The sequence below is a fragment of the Sturnus vulgaris genome, chromosome Z, assembly GCF_052056855.1.
Source record: "Sturnus vulgaris isolate bStuVul1 chromosome Z, bStuVul1.hap1, whole genome shotgun sequence".
Lineage (NCBI taxonomy): Eukaryota > Metazoa > Chordata > Aves > Passeriformes > Sturnidae > Sturnus > Sturnus vulgaris.
This window is the reverse complement of record NC_142283.1, coordinates 28451309-28470585: the sequence shown is the minus strand read 5'-3', so window position 1 is coordinate 28470585 and position 19277 is coordinate 28451309. Positions and strand designations below refer to the sequence as shown.

Genomic DNA, 19277 nt, shown 5'->3' with positions numbered 1-19277 from the left:
TTTCATGACATTTCATTTTTCATCACATTTTGAGAGAAGGGGGGAAAAAAAGAAGATGAACTTGAAAAAATCTTGCCAGGGGCAGAAAATGAGATCAGGTTTTGTGCAGCTGTCTAACTCACCTTTAAAGGTTAGAGGTCCAGGCAAAGTGAAGAAAAGGTCTCATTTTGATGTTATTAGCTAAAAGGACAGATTACTCCTTTAAGTCTATTTCTACAGTTGCATAGCCGGTATAGGACATTATAGAGGTGTAGGCAGGTTGGGTTAGCCATTTCAAGTCCTGATTTTCAGCATTTACTTGCTCTTTGCACTGAGCTGAAACTTAGGGAACAAGTTTAACTCCTATAAGCATTTAAGCCAAAAACTTCATATCTTTATCATATGGAAAATATCCCATGAAAAATATTAATCAATATTTAGCTTTGGTTTCATTTTATTCAAATTGTTGTTAGGAAACAGTAACTTCTATTTTAAACTCGAATGGATGAACATACAGGCATCTGCAACACAGGCACCATAAGGAGAATATGTTTTAAATTTAAACTTTACTGAATGCACCCTGAGACAGATTGAACTAGCTAGAAATTTTCTTTCCTTGCATTTCCCAATGGTCACCATGGCCCTTCTCCTTTGGAAGAGAAAGCTCACCCCATCAGAAATACCAGCTATTTTCACACCTGCCACTGTAAGTAATCCAGATTGAAATTACTGCCTTGGCCAGGTTTCCTCTGACACATTGGGATGGGAGAGGTAACAAAGATCAGCCTTTGGTATGTGCAAACAGACCTGAGATTAATTGTCAGCTTTCTTTCATAAAGATATTCACTCAGATTCATTAAGCCCATCATAATCCTGAAATCCTGAAACACTCCTAGGCACTGAAAAAGAGAATAAAATTCACGTCAGGCTATAAGTGAGCAGCCACTGATGATCCTGTTCTACCAAAGATTTACCAGCTGGGCCACTGAGGTGGAGCAGAAAACCTCTAATACCTGCTTCATTTTGTGGGTGTAACTACCACTAAAAATGACCTGAACATTTTGCAAAACATCTCTAACACTGTGGTGGGAGCAGTGGCAGGAAGACTGAAGATTCAGGCTGTTGTCCCTGCTTTCATTTCCTTTCTTTTGATAAGAGGAGGAAGGAGAATGGAACTAACATTAATTGTACCTCAGCTGATCTAAGAAGACATCTGCAGTACATTATTACTGCTAGCTGTTTTCTCTTGCTAAAGCTATGCAGGCTTCAGCAATGAAATTTTGCCCAAAACTGATTACAGTTTTGCTTCAGATTTGAGATTTCAGGATGTATTTCCAAAAAACACTAATTTGTGTTTGAGAAGAAGGCTGAATTATGTTTTCCTTATGTGTTCGATTCTACTGAAGTTTAAGAAATGCACGAACTGAAATTGTTCATTCATTAGTGCCATTTTTTGGCAGTCGGGATTTAGGGGTAAATATTAAAAACAATATTTTCATGCACTATTAATTATAGATGACACAGTTTTTCACTTCTGAGGAAGCTGATGGTGTCTCCATTACTTTGAACTGCCAAGAAGCCTTCAGAATAGCTCAAAGTTATGCCATTTTCAAATATACAACCTCTACACAATTACAAATTGGACAAAGCACCCCAAGCCAATAAACACTGGTTTGCAGGTACTCTATCACCCTGACATTAGTTCTCTTCTCTCCTCAACATTGCTTACCCTACCTCCTTTGCTGCTGTTCATTGTAATAAATAAATTACAAACACCTATCTTAGAGTGTCAATGGTACTCATAGTCACCAATTGAATAAATGTTCTCCTAGTACACCTCAACATCAAACAATTTAGATTAAAGAAGTTTGACAAATAACATAAAGGTACAAAATGTTTTCTTTTTCCTGTGAAAAATAAATTAGCTGTGAATCTGAATTGGTCTTTCAAGGAATTCCTTCCTTTCTCCTTCTCTTTTAAAAAAATAAAGGTGAGCAACTGTTGTCATGTTAGCATAATATTCTTTATCTAAGATATATTCAACCCTATACAAATAATATTAGGATTAATGTTCTGTCTCCCTAGATCGTTGGACTTTCACTTTTCTGCTCTTTAGATGTCTGATCAAATGTGGATTCACATAATCCTTTTTCTCCATTTTGTTTTAAAGGTATTGATACATATTGCAGAGATACAGCTAGTAAAATTCTTCCTTAGTCAACTCAACACTAGAGAACATTAGACTTTATTTTATTTGTATACACTGAACAATAAATTAATTCAGACACTATACTAGGCCATATCTGCAGAGATAATAAGCTTGTGGAGGGAGATATAGAAGAGATGCAGAAGAGCTGCATCTCCAAAGTGCTGAGTTTGAACTCCCTATGTATTTTCACAGCTGTTTTGTAAGTGCTGTAACTTCAAAATATCCTTGAGGAGGTAGTCCTTAGACAAGTCAGTCTACTACTGCCAGAGACAGAACCTGTGTCAAGCACAAGTTAATGGTATTGCAAAAAACCATCAAGGACTTATAACCTCAATGAAATTCCTGTAAGTATCCATGCAGGAGCATAGATCTGTAGGAAAATCTTCCCTCTTACACTTGCTGGACAAGAAAAATTCAGACTCAGCTATGTAGAAAATATTTAAGTGCTCTGCAAAACATGTAAAGCACAAGAATTACAAGGCAGGAAAAATAGGCCATATAGAAAGATGGAGAAGATTGAAAAAATCAGAGAGTATTTTCATGGAAAAAGTGTGCCTCTGGCTTTATCTTGGCTGTGATTGTGCTGTTTCACATGTCTCAAGAGAAATCACTCTTGAGGTTAAGAAAAATATCAGTGGGAAAGGTAATGGAGTTTTGAGATAAAAAACTACAATTATGAAAGTGTTGTTTTGTTTTTTTTCACAGGAGAAGAGGATACTAATCTTAGAAGTCCAAGCTGATTATATAGAGACTTTGAGTAGCAGCAAAATAATTAAGCCCATCAAAAAGGAATTAACTAAATGGTATTAAAATAAAGAAGGAGTCATGAGTAGTTTAGAAAATCACCATCTGGTATTTCCAGTGCAAAAGAATCTCTGCCATTTTTAGCAAATGAAGTAGAAAAGGGGGCATGGATAAGGTATTTAGTGCAATATAATGTATTTGGATCACTATCACTACTTTAGTTCAGAAATTTAAAAAAAAGAAAAGAAATATGTATTCAGAACAAAACTCGTACTAGACACAAAATACACAAAAATACTATAATTATGCATGTTGCTTTCCATTCCTCTAGAGCATATTGTACCCTTTGAAAGGGCCTGGATTGTTTCAGTTCCTACTGAGGTTAGTTAAAAAATCTGAGTATTCAACAACTCTGAAAAAGAAAATGTTTTTACTGAAGAAGAAGAGCCATTTTCATCATCATAAAGCATTAAAATCATGGTCTCACACAAAACATTCAGGAAATTTCTCCTCCCTCTCTTTTCCTGTATTTTGCCTATATGAAAGTGTGGTGAAGATCTGCCCTTGTCCTGGTTTGGTGATTCTTTATGTGGTAACAGGAATTCAGAATCATCAAAACATCTTTATGTGGTAACAGGAATCAGAACTGTCAAGAATAAGATAGTTAATGATAAGATAGGTGTTAACATTCACTTAATATCTATGTCCACCCACTTTAATATTTATAAGATAGATATATAGATAGATAGGAAAAACAGATATACAAGATATACTCTTCATGTTAGAGAAGCAAACAAGGTTAAGCTTTGTATTATTAGCTTCTTCATGTAAGTTGCACATTGATGGTAAACATAGGAACTGGAGATGAGTAATGAACCTCCATTTCTCATCTTTCTGAGGAAACATCATCTGTCTGATGTGCTTTAAAACCAGTGCCTCTTCTTGCTCAGAACAACTTTAGATTTTCTTTTTGGTGCATAGTACATTAGAGGAAAGTTTTTAGAGAAGATTTGCATAGTTAATTTTTGCAGTGTGTTTCTTGTTAATGGTGTGTTCTGTTATTGCCCAAGTTAGTGGTTTAGTCCAAAATTATACCCTCCCACCCACCTTGTCAATCTATCCTAAACTAACTGTCAATCCTGCTTTGTGACAGCCCCTTGCTTGGAAGTTCTCTTTGGAAATCCCCTAAAACTCAATGTCTCATTAGTCCATGTGACCCAGTCTTCCCACCTACCTCTCTCATTGGACAATGCCTTTGTAAACCCTACCCTTTATCCCTCCTCAGAACTTCTCCAATTTACCAAGAATTTGTACCTTCCCCTTGAACTTCCTCCATATTTAAGTTGTTGCACGTTCACCATTTTTGTCTTTTGCCCCACGGATTCCCCAAAGTAAAAAATCCTTTTTATCCTATGCAAAAGATCTCCCCCTCCTTCTTGCCTCCTTCGAACACAGTCTGACAGCCAAAAGGCCATGGAGCAAAAGCTCGAGCCACATCTAAGGCCTCCTGTTCCTAGGGTGGAACTCACTCTAGGCACGGGACCATAGTGGCAAAGGGAGTGCAGCTCTGGCCGGTGTGACAGTTAGCTGCTAAAATATGAGCAGAATATGCCCGTTCCAAAACAGCTAATTTCATGGTTTAATAGACAACTTGAAAGTATGATCTTATAGTTAATTTTTGTAAATATTCACTGGAGAATCTTGTATTTCTGGATATCAAGGCCCTCAGAGAAAAGCTGAATACCATTTTTCCAAGAATTATTCACTTTCACCTAAATTCCGAGACCAATAATTAATAAAAATTTATGAAGACTCAAACTCCCAAATTATATAAGTTCACTCAAAACAAATTTTCTACAATAAATCTGTTTTCAGGTCTTACTTATAGATGCACAATAGTTCACAAACGCCAAATATTTCTACAAAATAGATTTTACACTAATTTTTTTTTTCTTTGGTTGTTAGGTCATGCCAAATATGCAGTTATTTCTAAAAATTACACTAGGAAACTGGAAAAGTATTCCCTTGGGTTCCTGACTTTTGTTTATTTCTTATTCTCTTGCTTACAAAGGTTTACTATTTTCTATGAACATTTGTTTAAGCTTAAGCAGGAACAGACTTCCTCAAAAACATTCTTTTGCATCATCAGTGACAGTGCACTATTCTAACACTGTTTATAATAGGTTTATATTCAGTATATTATATATAATTCATAGTACAAATTCATGCTTTCAAGGACTTAACAGTGACCATGGGAGAACTGCAGTCCTTCTGTACCTGTAAGATTTTTAAACTAACTGATACTAATTCTGTTCATTAGTACAAGGATACAGCATCCACTACCTGAATTTTACTAGAAGGAAAAACTTCTGCAGTCTGGCAAATTGTTTTGTAAAATCTTGAAGACAGGCCATCCAGACGTGATCCTGAAGAAATAAAATAGCAAGGTCAGTATAGAGTTAAAAGGCAGAGCATCTTGACACAAAATTCAAATTAAAGTCTACATCAGAAACCTCTTGAATTAAACTAAGTCCTTGTCAACTCTCATACCCTGAGTGTGAGATTCACCTATTTGTCTTTACAGACAGCTACTCCACTGTAGCATATACATATTTCAAATATATTTGATATGTTTGGATGCCTAGCCTCTCTAAGAGCTATACACCTACATCTAAACAGGATTTAGTTCGGTTTTGACTCCTTATGCTGATCAGGTGATTTACAAGAATTCTGGATCTTATTTCCTAGAAAGACTGGGAGTTTAAGACTTTCTTCTGCTCCCTGCCTGAGATAGGAAGCAGAATCAGATACATGACACTGCCTCAGAAAAAAAAAGAAGAAAATACTTGTTTCTTAAAAAAAATAATCTTGTGACCCATAATGTCAACCAAAAGGTCAAATAAATAACATTGGGGGTATATATATATATATATATATATATATATATCAAAAACTGACCTGTCTTACAGAAAATGCCTCCTCTCTTACAGAAACAGTGTTCAACCATAAAGCATTCAACTGTTATGGAGCAGAGAGAGCAATATAGCTCTTAAGATCATCAAGATAAAGCTCACCTGAAACATTTCCTTTTATACTTTATCTAACATCTGTAGACCTCTGCATGCTGTTTCTCTCACACAGGTGCGTTAATACAGATGGAATTTATCATAAGTAGAGAGAACATTAAGTGCAACAGGAAAAGATCTGGGTTACCTTTTAACAGGACTTAAATTAATAAGCAATTTAAATAGAAAAGACTGAAGATTTTTTTTAAATCCATTGGGCAAGGTGTTGCTGATATGGTGCAGAGGCTGAAAATTCTTTGAGCTAAATTTTTTTATATAGGCAGGAGTATCAACCAGATGATAATTATGAGATGTGTGGGTTCACAGATGGAGTATTGTTATTTAGGGCTATGAATAGGGAGTCCTAAAAGAAGATGGGAAATAACATCTCCACTAATGTGTAACTGCTACCTGTTAGCCAACACAGTCTTTCTTTCTCAGGCAGAATTAGCGATTTTTCTTCTCTTGGTTTTGGTTTGGGATTTTTTTTTTTTTTTAAACGTGTGGTATAAAGGAGAATGGCAAAGTCCTTGAAGAAGTTGTTGTGCACTCTCAGTACAGATCAGAGACAATGGAGACTTAGAAGCTTTGACAAATTCTTCATCTATAATGCATATTAAAGCAAGAGGAGGTCTGTGCCTCATTATCACCTTCCACATGATAATAATGCTTATCATCTTCCACATGATAATAATGTTAATGCCTCAATGGTAGACTTGGATGTGCAACAATGACATTAAAATAGAGTAAGTTCCGACCAAAAAAAAAATAATAAAAATAAAAATAATAATTTAAAAAGCTAGTGCTTATGAACTCGTTTACAGAAATTAACAAATTACAAATTCAACAATAAGCAACTGTGAAAGACAGTAGAGAGGTACTGTGAGGACAGTAGCAACTTGCTACAAATTTTTTGGTTCCCTGCACATTTAGATACCCAGATAGAATCAATATATAACCAAGTAAAAATTTTAGTTTAACAGGACATATAAAGGGAGGGAGGGAGGGAGGGAGGGAGGGAGGGAAGGAAGGGAGGGAGGAAGGAAGGAAGGAAGGAAGGAAGGAAGGAAGGAAGGAAGGAAGGAAGGAAGGAAGGAAGGAAGGAAGGAAGGAAGGAAGGAAGGAAGGAAGGAAGGAAGGAAGGAAGGAAGGAAGGAAGGAAGGAAGGAAGGAAGGAAGGAAGGAAGGAAGGAAGGAAGGAAGGAAGGAAGGAAGGAAGGAAGGAAGGAAGGAAGGAAGGAAGGAAGGAAGGAAGGAAGGAAGGAAGGAAGGAAGGAAGGAAGGAAGGAAGGAAGGAAGGAAGGAAGGAAGGAAGGAAGGAAGGAAGGAAGGAAGGAAGGAAGGAAGGAAGAAGGAAGGAAGGAAGGTCGGTCTGTCTCGGGTGTCTTGATCCCCATCTCTCTATCAAATGAACAGCCAGCCTTCATCACAAGGTGTTGCATCATTCTCTCACAAGAAGTATTCTGTCTCAGTGACACTTCATATGTTTTTTTAATTATTATTTTTCAATTCCTACTGTTTTATCTTCATTTTATCTTTCTGCCATGCTGTTCTTGGTATTTAAATATCCCTATATCAATAATGGAAAACATCTCACAAAAAATTAGAAAAGTGCTAAACCTTCATCTCTTTCTGTCCTTCTCTCCTTTTCAGTATTAGAAAATATATTTTGCCTAGGGAGAATGCCAAGATTTGTGTGACTAAATAAGAAAGAAGTGGGTCACAGAGACACAAAGGCTGTTTTCTAAAATTTTTGGACACTAATGTAGCTTTTCTTAATCATGTATTTTAAGCTATGAACTTTTATCGAAACATAACTTGATATGGTATTTGAGATGAAGTTGGAATCATATAATTTCCTAAACAATTTAGTTCTTTTAAAGCAGTAAAAGTCTTGTGTAAGTAGTAGTCCCTATGAGCCCTTGGTGGAGGGGAGAAAGGGAGAAGGAAAAAGCACACAACCAATAGATCCCACTGGACATGAAAAAAGTCTTGAAAATGAAAGCTCTAGAAAATTCTAGCTCTAGAAATGCATGTCCACAGAGTAAGAGGATATATTTTTTTATTTATTTAACATACTGGCAAATATATTCTTGTGCAATTAAATGGAGTTTGGGGCCAGCTGCACCTTCTGACAGAGCTGAGCTATAACTCAGCATAAGGCTGGTATGATGGAAGCTCTCCTCGTGCATTTGTTTGTTTATTTATATTTCAGAAGAATTGGTCAGCAAGATTTATTCAGAAGCAATAAAAGACTACCAATAAATTTCTCTGGTGAGAATTTGACAACACAGTTTACTTTCCTTGTTACTTTCAGACCTTCTGTTTCAGTACTTTACATGCTTACTAATTGAGAGACTAAATTGTTTATTTCTGAATTTAAAAAAATTTAAAGTGGTTTAAAAAAGCTATTGGGGTAACGTGTGACCTTCTGTTTTCTGAACTCAAAGAATCATTATCATTTTACCAAGGTAAGGCCATTTTTCATTTGTTGGTTCTTTTGAACATGATATATTTATCTAAATAAGATTGTGCCCACCCAAACTGGAAGCAATAATGAATCTTTAAATCAAATAATTTCCAAGTAGGCCTTAAAATAAAACAGATCTCTAATCTGTTCAGAGAAAGAATGAAGCATATGTGTGATTCCAAAGATCTTTATATGTCAGATGGAGGGTTTGCTTTTATTCGCTGGGTTTTTTTAACAAGGCAGGATGATCTTTGAACTACGTTTAATTCTTTATGAAATTAATCAGAAAAAGTCCTAGCTTTTGATGTGTTGAGATAGCACAAGAAAGGCATGGGACGGAGGCTTTAGGAGGGCTAAAACACCACATAAAACAATCTAGTTTTTATTCCCATTCCTTATAATGTAAAAGCTCCAGGAAAGACATTGAGCTATGTGCCCAGTTCTTCAACTGCACATTCCACCCAAAATTAAGGCAGCATCAAAGTCCCAGCCCAGCTGTACTAATTGTTGACTACTTGTCTTGGGGTTTCACAATGTAAATCATCTCTACAGGAAATCAGGTATCTTGGCAATGTCTCATGTTTTCACTTATTCTTGAAGTTCCAAACAGAAAATCCGGTTCCCTTCTTAAGTTTCTGTGTTATTTGTTAAGCAAAACTGTATAATATATTGCACAAGTTACTTTTTAAATACATTCGTACTATGCATCATAAATATACTAAAACTCCTATTATATAAATTTAAACCTCAAGATTATATAAGCAACCAGCTGGATACACTATATCCTCAACTAATAGTATACGTGAAAGCTATGTATGATAATTAAGAGATTATATATTGTATAAACAGAAGGCAAAATTATTTAACTATTTCTCTTCTTGGGTACCAACATAAAGCAATAAAAATTATCCTTTTTTTCAGAAACTTGGTATGCTTCTAATGGTTATGTGTGACCCTTCCACTGCTTTAACAGAAAACAGAAAGTTTTAAATCCTTGTTTCCTTCATGCAGTTTTGGAGTGGGGGGGGGCGATGGGGAGGGGGGAAAGAACATGTACACCTTCAATTAAAGCAGTCTTCTTATATGTAGCATCTGCAAATAGTCTGCTTCAGAGATCCAAGTGAGACAGACCCCAATCCTCATCAAATGCATCAACAACTGACTGGTGAAGAAGCTCTAGAAAATATGTATTTTTCTCTAGTTTGTATAGTACCTCATGATAAAAATTATAAATTCACAGTTCACCAGTTATGTTCTGAGGGGAAAAAGAGGCACATTTTAATTTCCCTCTCTTTACTAAGTTTTGGCTTTTCCAGGTAGAAGGTATGAGAACATAAACCTCTTAAATACACATTTTCTTTTTTGGTGTTTGCTTTTGGTTTTGAAGTGATAAGGTTTTTTTGGTTGGTTGGTTGGTTGGTTGGTTGGGGGTTTTTTTGGGTTTTTTTTTGAGGGGGGGGGGGGGGTTTTGCTTTCTTCCCTATGTAATTTTGTGGCATCATGCTTACCAACTCCAGAATAGAGTCGGTCAGTTTGACTGATGCACAGATTCAGAGATCCTGGCTTCTTCTTGCAGGTAGCTGCAGTAGGTTCAGTGCTGTACTTCACTTATGGCTCAGCTTCTCTGAAGGTATTGATCTAAAATGACACATCACTTTCAGCTTAGCCATTGTTTTCAATTTTTTGACCAAAATGGAAGTATTTTTCAGCATCAAAACAATTAATATAAAATTGTGTCAGGAAATTGTGATATAATGAAGGTGGTTTCATGATCATCAAATAAATAGAACAAAAACTGTCAGGGATGTGAAAAATAATAAGGTCTTTGATTTAAAATTATAATATCAACTATTACTATTACTATTACTATTACTATTACTATTACTATTACTATTATCATTATACTGGGGAATCAAAGCCGATGATATCTGAAATGAGAGGTGTCTGTATTTGATATTAAAACCAGTGCTTTCTCCTTGAGTTGAATATCACATAAAGGACATCTGTGACAATATTCTATGAAAAGCCTCTCATAGCCACAACAGAATGAAAATGGCTGTGACGGAAGAACGTCTATATTTTGTGGTCAGTGATAACAGTATTTTTCCATCCATAGGTCTCAAAAATGAAGAAAGCATTCTGGACAAAAGAGAATTCTTTTACTGGCCCTTTGGGTTTCATCCAGAAAAAAAGTCAGCTGGCAGCCAGTCAAATCCCGGGTTTGACAGTTGTGTAAATTAAGTCAATCTCAATACTAGAGGCTCACTATTCCCAACTACAGGATGCACCTCATCACAAAGAAAAAGAAATTAAAGGCTTTGCTCGAGTTTCACTTTGTCTGACCACAGAGTGTAAGGTTGAAAGCCCTACTTCATCAGGTCTGAAAGCATGGGCTGTTCTGAATTTTGAACTTTCGTTTAAAAATAACAGTCAGTAACTGCAGTGTTTGAGGTGTCAGAAGCTTTTAAGGTAAACGACACCTTGTACAGAAATGTTTTCCACAGCACAGATCTGTAGAAACAGTGGAATGATAAATATGCAGCAGTATTAACAGGACCTCAACTGCAAAAGAATTCAGCAAATGAATTCCAGCAAAGGAGTCAGAGTCGAGCTAGACCAAAATACACTTTTTTTTTTTAATCAATTCATACTTCTGATTACGTTTATATGGCAGATAAGAGTTTCCAGTTACAGTTTCCTGGAAAAACAGCTTAAACACAAACCTGTTGTGCTCAACAAGTATCAGAGTGATAAATTGAAGTGTTGCTGGAGTGCACACATATAGCAATGCAGAGCATGGGACCTGCCAAGCATGCTCATCTGAACCAAGCCTATGTGGTAAGTTCATCGTGGCCAATGGTCTACATGCTTCAGGAGCACACTGAGTTTTTCTCTGTGTATACACATCTGTTCTGTGCATGCATCATCGTAATTTGTCTGGGATATCCAGAGATCCTGTATCTAGAAATGTTTGCAGCAGTGTCCAGTTTAGCAGCATTGCAAATAGCTAGAATTTTACCACAAATGGAGGGCTAACAATGATTTTTAAGTGGAGCTGAACACAGCACACATTAAAGATATACACATATTTCTTTTTTGGTCCACCAAAACATACTGAACATATGGTGTAATTTTAACAGAAATAATTTTTTTTAAAAAACTGACAGACAAAAAACAATTCTAACACTAACTTACTGTTGAAAAAGGCTACTTTTTCAGTGTGTTGTAAAATATTGATTATAACGAAGGTATGCAATGATAAAATTTTCCCTGTTGCACTCTTCTTTCTTATGTAATACATTTAGAAAACTTTTCTCCTTAATTTCTAAGATTTTTTTTTATAAAAAAAGAAAAAAGCTTAGTATTTGTTTTTGATTAGTCATATCCATAACAAATCTTGCTAGTATTTCTGGGTACAATTTTACCTCAGACCATAGATTCTATCAGACTAAAAGCTCACAGAAATTTGATTTTCAAAATGTCATCTCTTCTTGCCATGTTATCGGCCATTTTTCTGACTGTCCCAAAAACACTAGAGAAACTTTAAAAATCCCGATTATCAACCAATACAACTGAAAAAATTGCCAAGCTACTTTCTTTCCTTGGAGTACCAAACTCAAAAACATTGGTTTGTACATTAACAAGATTAACAGGATGACTATATTTAATTTATAACTGCTAATGTTTTAAATTCATTGCTAATAACCCAAGGTACAGCATCTTGACTATCTCCAGCCTAATGAAAAACTGTAACCTAAAGCTTATTGGTCTTGCAAGAAATGGAGAGACTTCAGAATAAAAATCTAGAAAGCTCCCTTACATTGTTCTACAGCAATGTGTTTTCTGTCTCAAATGAACTCAGACTAAAATGTGATTTAATCTGAGGGACAGGCTACAGATACAAAAAATGTCATCTGTAAAACTTCTTCCCCTAAATGGTGATTTTCTGGAAGGTCCTTCCTTCAGAAATGATTTCTGGAAAATTTCTTGATTAATAAAATCTTGCAAATAAACTTTAAAATGACGGCTTTGTAATTGCTTTGGCACAATACGTTAACAACACAGTGAGCTCTGCCAAACAGTGAGTATTCTTTCAGGCGGATTATGTCCTTGTTTACATATCCAGCTGCACTTGGGACGTGTCCGTGGTGGTGCTTGAACAATGTCCCCAGTGGGGGTGCCCATTAGTGGAGGGTATACTCATGGAGGGTATGCCATTTACTTTGTTTAAATTGAAAAAGAATGCTCAGTGGTCCTCTGATCCTGGGGAAAAGCGTTGGAACCCTGCATTTTCTGAATCCTGTTTGGGTTTGTTTAATGTGGATATTTGGATTGCTCAAAAAAATTGCAGTCCACAAGATTGTTTGAGGAAGCCACTCAAGTATTTCATGCAGCCTGTGTGCACAGGAACAAGTGTGATGTTATTTACATTGCACTCCTAAATAAGGATTATGTAGGTCAGCAAAAGTTTGTTTCATATTCTTCTTAACTAGGCATGTGTCTTCTCTTTGTTTCACTTCTGCTTGCTTTTGGAAGAAGCCAGACTTAATACACATGTTTGTGCCCTGTTTTCCTGAACCTTTCCAGTTTCTTCATGAGCATATGGACAGAAAATACCTAACTGAAACATACATGGGGTTATTTTCTTCATGCATGTAATTTATATTTAAGGAAAGTAGGTAAACTGTTAAAAGAAGGGCAATCAAATCAGTAACTCTATTGCAGAAGACTATTTTACTCTACTGTGCCTATAAACTGTTACTGCTTTCCTGTCTCTGCTCCTTACAGTCCTCTACTCTTGAATAGGAAAATCTGTAACAGTGAAATTAGTTATGTAGCATGCTGAAAATTCCTAAACCATAGCTACGATTCAGAAACAGTGCAGCTAAAATGAAGAATTCACTAGGAAAATACAGGGATTTTGCATCTTCCAGTAAGTGTTCAAATATATTAAAATTATTTTTCTTTTTCAAGTATCTGGGTCTGCTGCTTGCGTATACATTAAAAACTTAGATGATTTCATTGTTTAGGTGATATGGTGAATTACTCCCAAGGCATAGACTTGCTCTCTTCCCAACTAAACAATGACATAATACTGCATATTTTTAAGAGGTTCATCAACACTGCTGTCAGCAACAGACTTGTGATGAAATCCTAGCTTTGGTGAAGTGAACTGCAGATTTTCCACTGACCAGCTGATTCACATTTCCCCACTTCTCTCCTCAGCAATCATTAAACAACATACCATTAAGGTTTGTTTCAAAAACACTTCATCATCCCAGCTACTCTATCCAACTACATGCAGTCCAAATGATTATAAAAGCTTCTTCCTTTCTTGTCTACAAGTTTGTTTTTTGGTGGTTTTTTTGTCGTCCTGATAAATGAGCTTCTTTCTCATAAAATACTGTATATGTGCCAAGATTGTTCTGTTCTAAAAAATAATTTACATGAAGCTAGAGTCTGGACTGTTCAACTGTCCTCCTCCGTGAGGGAGACAGCATCAAGTCAGAAAAGCACCGAGCTTCAAATAGCAAGTCTTCAGAAAGACCAGCAACACGGGTTACATGGGACTGGTGAATGACAAAAGTCTGTCCATGGGAGTGTGTGTGTGACAGTGCCCAAACTGTGGGAGTCAGAAGGTGACTCATGGTCGTGCTTGTAGGCATTCCTTGCAAAGGAGTAACATTCACCTCAAGAAGGTTCAAATGCTGTTCACTGTCCTTTCCAAGCAACACCAGAAGTACCTTCAAGCAACATTTGCTGATTATGGATCTCCTGCTGTTTACATGCATTCCTTGATGTGTTCCATACTGTGTTCAGCATTATAAAATTTGCATTATCTTTGGGCCTCTGGGGTGGCTCTCCCTGGGAATTTGGGCATGTTTCAGCCCTTTGCTGCTCTGAGCTTGGGTTTCAGCAGAGGTTATTTGAGTGATCTGCCCATAGGAAGTTCTTGCCTTGCCAATTCATCAGCTTCATAAAAGCTGCTGTACGATTATTCCCTCAGGTAATCGTTACAGCTCATTTGTCAGTCTGAATTTAAGCACCAGTATTATGAAGGATATTTCACTATTTATGTTGTGCCTCGCTGAAGGACGAGACATCAGTTTATCTATATCAAAGGATAGGCCATTATGAACTTAGCTACCGGTGGACAGATGTTTTGGTGAATGGGTGTTAAGCCTTTCTCAGTGACTATAATCCCACTCACCAGGACTGACTAAAAGCTATTAATCATGTGTTTCCTACGGTATCTGAGAGGAATTGAGCTTCTCCTGCCCCTGGGCAGGCTGACAAACAGTTGTCTGAGCAGGATGCCTGAGAACTGATGGTTCGGGGTGACATCAAAAACTCTGTGACCTTTGCAGGGGTCCACCATGGCCAGGAGTAAGGATCACTGATATGTCTGACTTAAGTAGTATAAGATATGTTGATTACTGATGGGCTTGTTTTAGAATAGAAGTTTTCTTGGAAATCCCTTAGAATTCTTCTGATGTTTTATGACCTCAAGCTCTCATATACAGGAGAAAATGTAGAAAACAAGGTAATTTAAATATTAATTGCTAATGCTACAATACTTGATGGTAGAAAATAAAGAGTTTCCTTTATTTCTCCCTGTTTGTCTCACTAACCACACAACTACAAGGAAACTTTCTAATAGTGTATAATATCTGGGGAGATGCCATTTTACTGTGATTGCACTGCTCAGCTAAACACAGGCTTTAGTACTCAACATCTCAGCTGCCTCTTCTAATTGTAAAGGGTAACCTCATTTAAGAACCTACCTACCAAATATCTTACATTTTATGGTCTCATGCAGTAGCTAGTATTATATACCATGTCTTATGAAACCATAGCCAGGCAACCAAAGTCACCCTTCAGAGCCATTGTTCCTGTCACAATTTCAGCCCAAAGCATGGATGCTAAAAAATACTGTGATCTTCTATGCAAGTGTAGGATGAGATCCTGCAAACAGATTTGCATACACAGAAAAGAATGTATGCAAAACAAAAAAGCTCTCTCTGCCCAGAATCTGAACCCAAGAGATTTTCATAGATTTAGGCTTTCTGGTTATTATGACCTGAGGCCATTACTTGCCCTGCTCACATTCACTCATTCTCTGTCCTTAAAAAAGGCAAAGGAGACCATTCAACCAGCACTGAGTCACCAGTACAAAGTACTGTAATTCACTGAAAACTGTCGAGCTTTCTTTTTTTTTTAATTGAATCCAGCTTAAAGAAGGTGGACTAACATAATCATTGCAGCAATTGGGCTTTTAACAGAAGATAGCTTTGTTTGTCATTTATTTGGACAGTACTTTTACCACTGGTATTTCTACATAGTCCTCAAAGTGTTGGAAGATGTACAAGTTGTGAGGGTGACGTGCATTTTCAGGGGGGAACTGATACCACCACTGCTCACAAAAGCAATGCATGCTAACCACAAACATGCTCACCCTGCTGCCCTGCCAGCTGGGGGAAAAAAATTGTGTTAAGCAGCAGCTGTCAAGCTAGAAAGGGAAAGGTGGTTCTTAGGCTGGGAGAAAAAAAAAAATTGTTAATAAAAACATAGCAAAAAAAAAACTCTGCCAGCATTCCTGACTCACTTCTTTGAAACTCTCCAGCATTTTTGGCTTTATAAGATTGAGGGCAATTTATTATTCAGCCACTGCCTATGTGAACTGAACCAAAAAAAAAGGAGAAAAAGGTTAATTCATTTTGCCTAATATTGCCAGGAATCCTGGTCAGGCTCAGCTGGGGACAGATGCAGTAGTGTCCCTGATGTCAGGGGGGAGGGAAGGCTGAACCACTTGGGTGGTGCTAATTGGAGTGAGGCAGCCCCCTCTGTGAACACCAGTATATCTGCTCATCTCAGCTGAGAGGCTGTTAGCAGTTGAGCTTGCACATCGAGGCCCAGATTTTGACAGGTACCCTGTATTGCAAATATTAGTAGTTAAGCATCTAACTACTCAATTGCATGTATAATTTAGGTAGGTACATGTATAATTCAGGGAGTTTGCTATCCAAGAGACTTTCTAATTTTTGTTCCCTGTGGTGTTCATGAGCACAAAATTGTGGATTTTTTTATTATTATTTTATTTTTGTGCTGAAAAATGTGCTGCAAGGAAACAACATTGGGATGAAGCCCATCTGAAAGTCTGCTACCCAGTGTCAGGATACAAATGTAGATTTTAATGTAGTGCTCTGTTTTCAAACCTTGGAGCCTGATTCAGTACTGCATTACACCAATATGAAATCAATCACATGGCGCTGATACACAACTGGATTAACCCAGAAGTGAATGAAGCTGATTGTTTGCAAGTACCACTTGCTGAAGCAAGGACTATCTATTAAGAAAAACCTATCCTTAGCCCCATGAGGAAATCTGGCAATTTTAATGACTAAAATATGAATAAGAAAATTAGACCACATTTCTAGGTCCCTTTGTTTTTACAGTACAAAATTCTCAATATATGATGAAGGATATATACAAGTCTGAGCCAGGTCATAATTTAGTATAAAATAAAACAAGACATTTAATCCTGGAGAAAAAAATGAGAACAGTAGAACTATCAAACTATGTGGGCAATTTCCCTGTGCTCAAATTGCATTTTCTCCCTTCAATGTTATACAGAAAAGGGTCTTGCCCTCTAGATTAGAGACTTTTGCATTAGAGGAAACTAGGTTATGTCTTCCACTGTCAGAGATAAAAATTATGAGCTGGAGTGCACTTTAGCCAGTCACTCTGAAAAATGTTAGCCCAAGGGGGTAATAATTAGAACTGGTTTTGTCAGGTGACTGCATTTTAAGCAGTGATATGTCTAAGAATCTAGATGAGGGGGTGGATAAAAATATCTATTTTTTTTTTGGCAGAACTGTTGCCAGGCTTTTTCCTTTCAGCATGGTAGTTTGTTTTTTTGTTGTTTTGTTGTTTTTTTTCCCAAAAGTAAACACTTTTCAGAAATTATCAACTAAAATGTAATACTGTTTAGCATTATGGTGACCTGATAAAATTTCCTTCAGAAACCAAAAACTCAGTGCTGTCTGTGAATTTCATAATTAGAGTGAAAAACTGGCCCATTATTTCTTATCTTTTCAGGCATTTATGCATAGAAAATGCAGCAAATAAACAGCATCTTATGATTTTTTTCCCATAAAAACGTAAAATACATTCAATTTAATGTAATGGCCTTAATTCAGCCCAGGAAAATAGACTATGAACAGAAGAGGATATCTTAATTAGTGTCTTGATGATAAAATAGTTCTGCCTTTCTTTTGAGAAGTATATTTGTTTGTGTTCATTGTCTCCAGGTGAAGGGTAAATCAAGATAAAATTTTGGGAGTAGGTGATTTTTGATTTTTCTGTTGCCAAACTGTAGTTTGACACAAAGAACATGTGCTGAAATCAGATGTTGAGACCCCCCACAGGTAGGCGTGGATGGTTCCTATCTATGCAGGTGTGTCACCCTGCACAGAGCAACCCTCAGGGCTGAAGGCTCAGCATACTCATCATTATATCCTCCATGCATTTCAGAAAGGACTACAAACAGCATAATTTCTCTGGTTAGTATTTATATAAAGATGAAAGGGCTTTAACTGATGACAAGAACTTTGTTATCATTTTAATAAAACTTTTCAGTTTTTGATTACCAAGCTTATTCCCAAATAATTCGTTTATTTTCCTTTTTCCATCTTGTGCATATTTAGGAAATTGTGCAAACATGAAGATAGCTCCGACCCTGGAACTGCTCTCTGCTCAAGCTAGCAGAGAGTATTTATGATAACTGTGGCTCTGTGCCAGGCTCTAAATACTGCACATCTGTTCTAAAAGTATTATCAACTAGAAGTCCAGGCTGGAGGAAACAAATCCAAAACTGTAGTCCATAGACTTTTAGCAATTGGGAAATCCCAGGAGGTATGGGTACAAGGGACCATGGGAACCTTACTGCTTCCTTTCCCTGAGAGGATGGTCAGGTTCCCTACATCAATGCGGAAATATTTCTTAAATTCTTTCTCACCCTGCCTACCGCCCCCCCCCCAAAAAAAAATTAATAGTAAATAAAAATTTCAATATTGCATGGAAGAGGTGTGAAGTGTAGACAGGATGTCTATATTTCAGTGTACCTATTAGTCTTTTGCACCTGCGTGGGCAGGATTCAGATAATTTTTAAATTATGTGCCTGGGTCAAATCCTTTTTTGCATTTCTTCTTGGAAATAGTTTCATCAGTTTCAATAGGTTTCTTATCTGATTACAATGAACAGGATTTTCACTTATGTAATTTTTTCTGACACACAAAGGCTTTATATATTACATTTGATATAGTCAATACTGCATATATGAGAATAAGTCTTTTATATTCATTATTTGTTTAGAATCAGTGTTATTAGTTGCTAATTTATTAATCATTATCAAATTAGCAAAGCAACATGAATTTTTTTCTCAAACATAAAAATAAAATATATATCTCTTTATTACGAAAAAGGAGCAAGAAGCAAACTGCTATTTAGTTTCATATTTGTTTTTAAAATACTTTCAAAGACATCAACAGCATCCTACTCCTAAACCTTTATCCACATATGTTTATAAGTTTCCTCCCTCATATGAAGACATTAGAGATAATTCAAATATTAATTCCTTTCCTTCCTTTATTCTTCTTTTTTCTTTTTTTTTTAATAAGTGCTATAATAGACATACCAAGGTTACTATTTGTCCTTGTATCTTCAATGAATACATGGTAAGAATGGTTTTTATTACTCTGCCATAGATAAAATTGCTTAGTTCCTGCTTCCTATAAGACATATCATTTTT

The 19277-nt window shown here is 36.4% G+C and overlaps 1 long non-coding RNA gene across 16 annotated transcripts in view; it reads right to left on the bottom strand.

Annotated features, from left to right (window-relative positions):
* Positions 1-19277, bottom strand: part of LOC148219759 (uncharacterized) — a 165639-nt gene that overhangs the window by 43113 nt on the left and 103249 nt on the right. For 12 of the 16 annotated variants that reach the window (XR_015799603.1, XR_015799598.1, XR_015799604.1 and 9 more), the window contains 2 exons: positions 9976-10105; positions 5276-5358 (listed from right to left, as the gene is read on the bottom strand). The exons of 2 other annotated variants lie outside the window; for them this stretch is intronic. This is a non-coding gene — a long non-coding RNA (uncharacterized LOC148219759). The remainder of the gene's footprint in view (positions 1-5275; positions 5359-9975; positions 10106-19277) is intronic. 2 more of the 16 variants (XR_015799595.1, XR_015799596.1) reach the window with 1 other exon arrangement.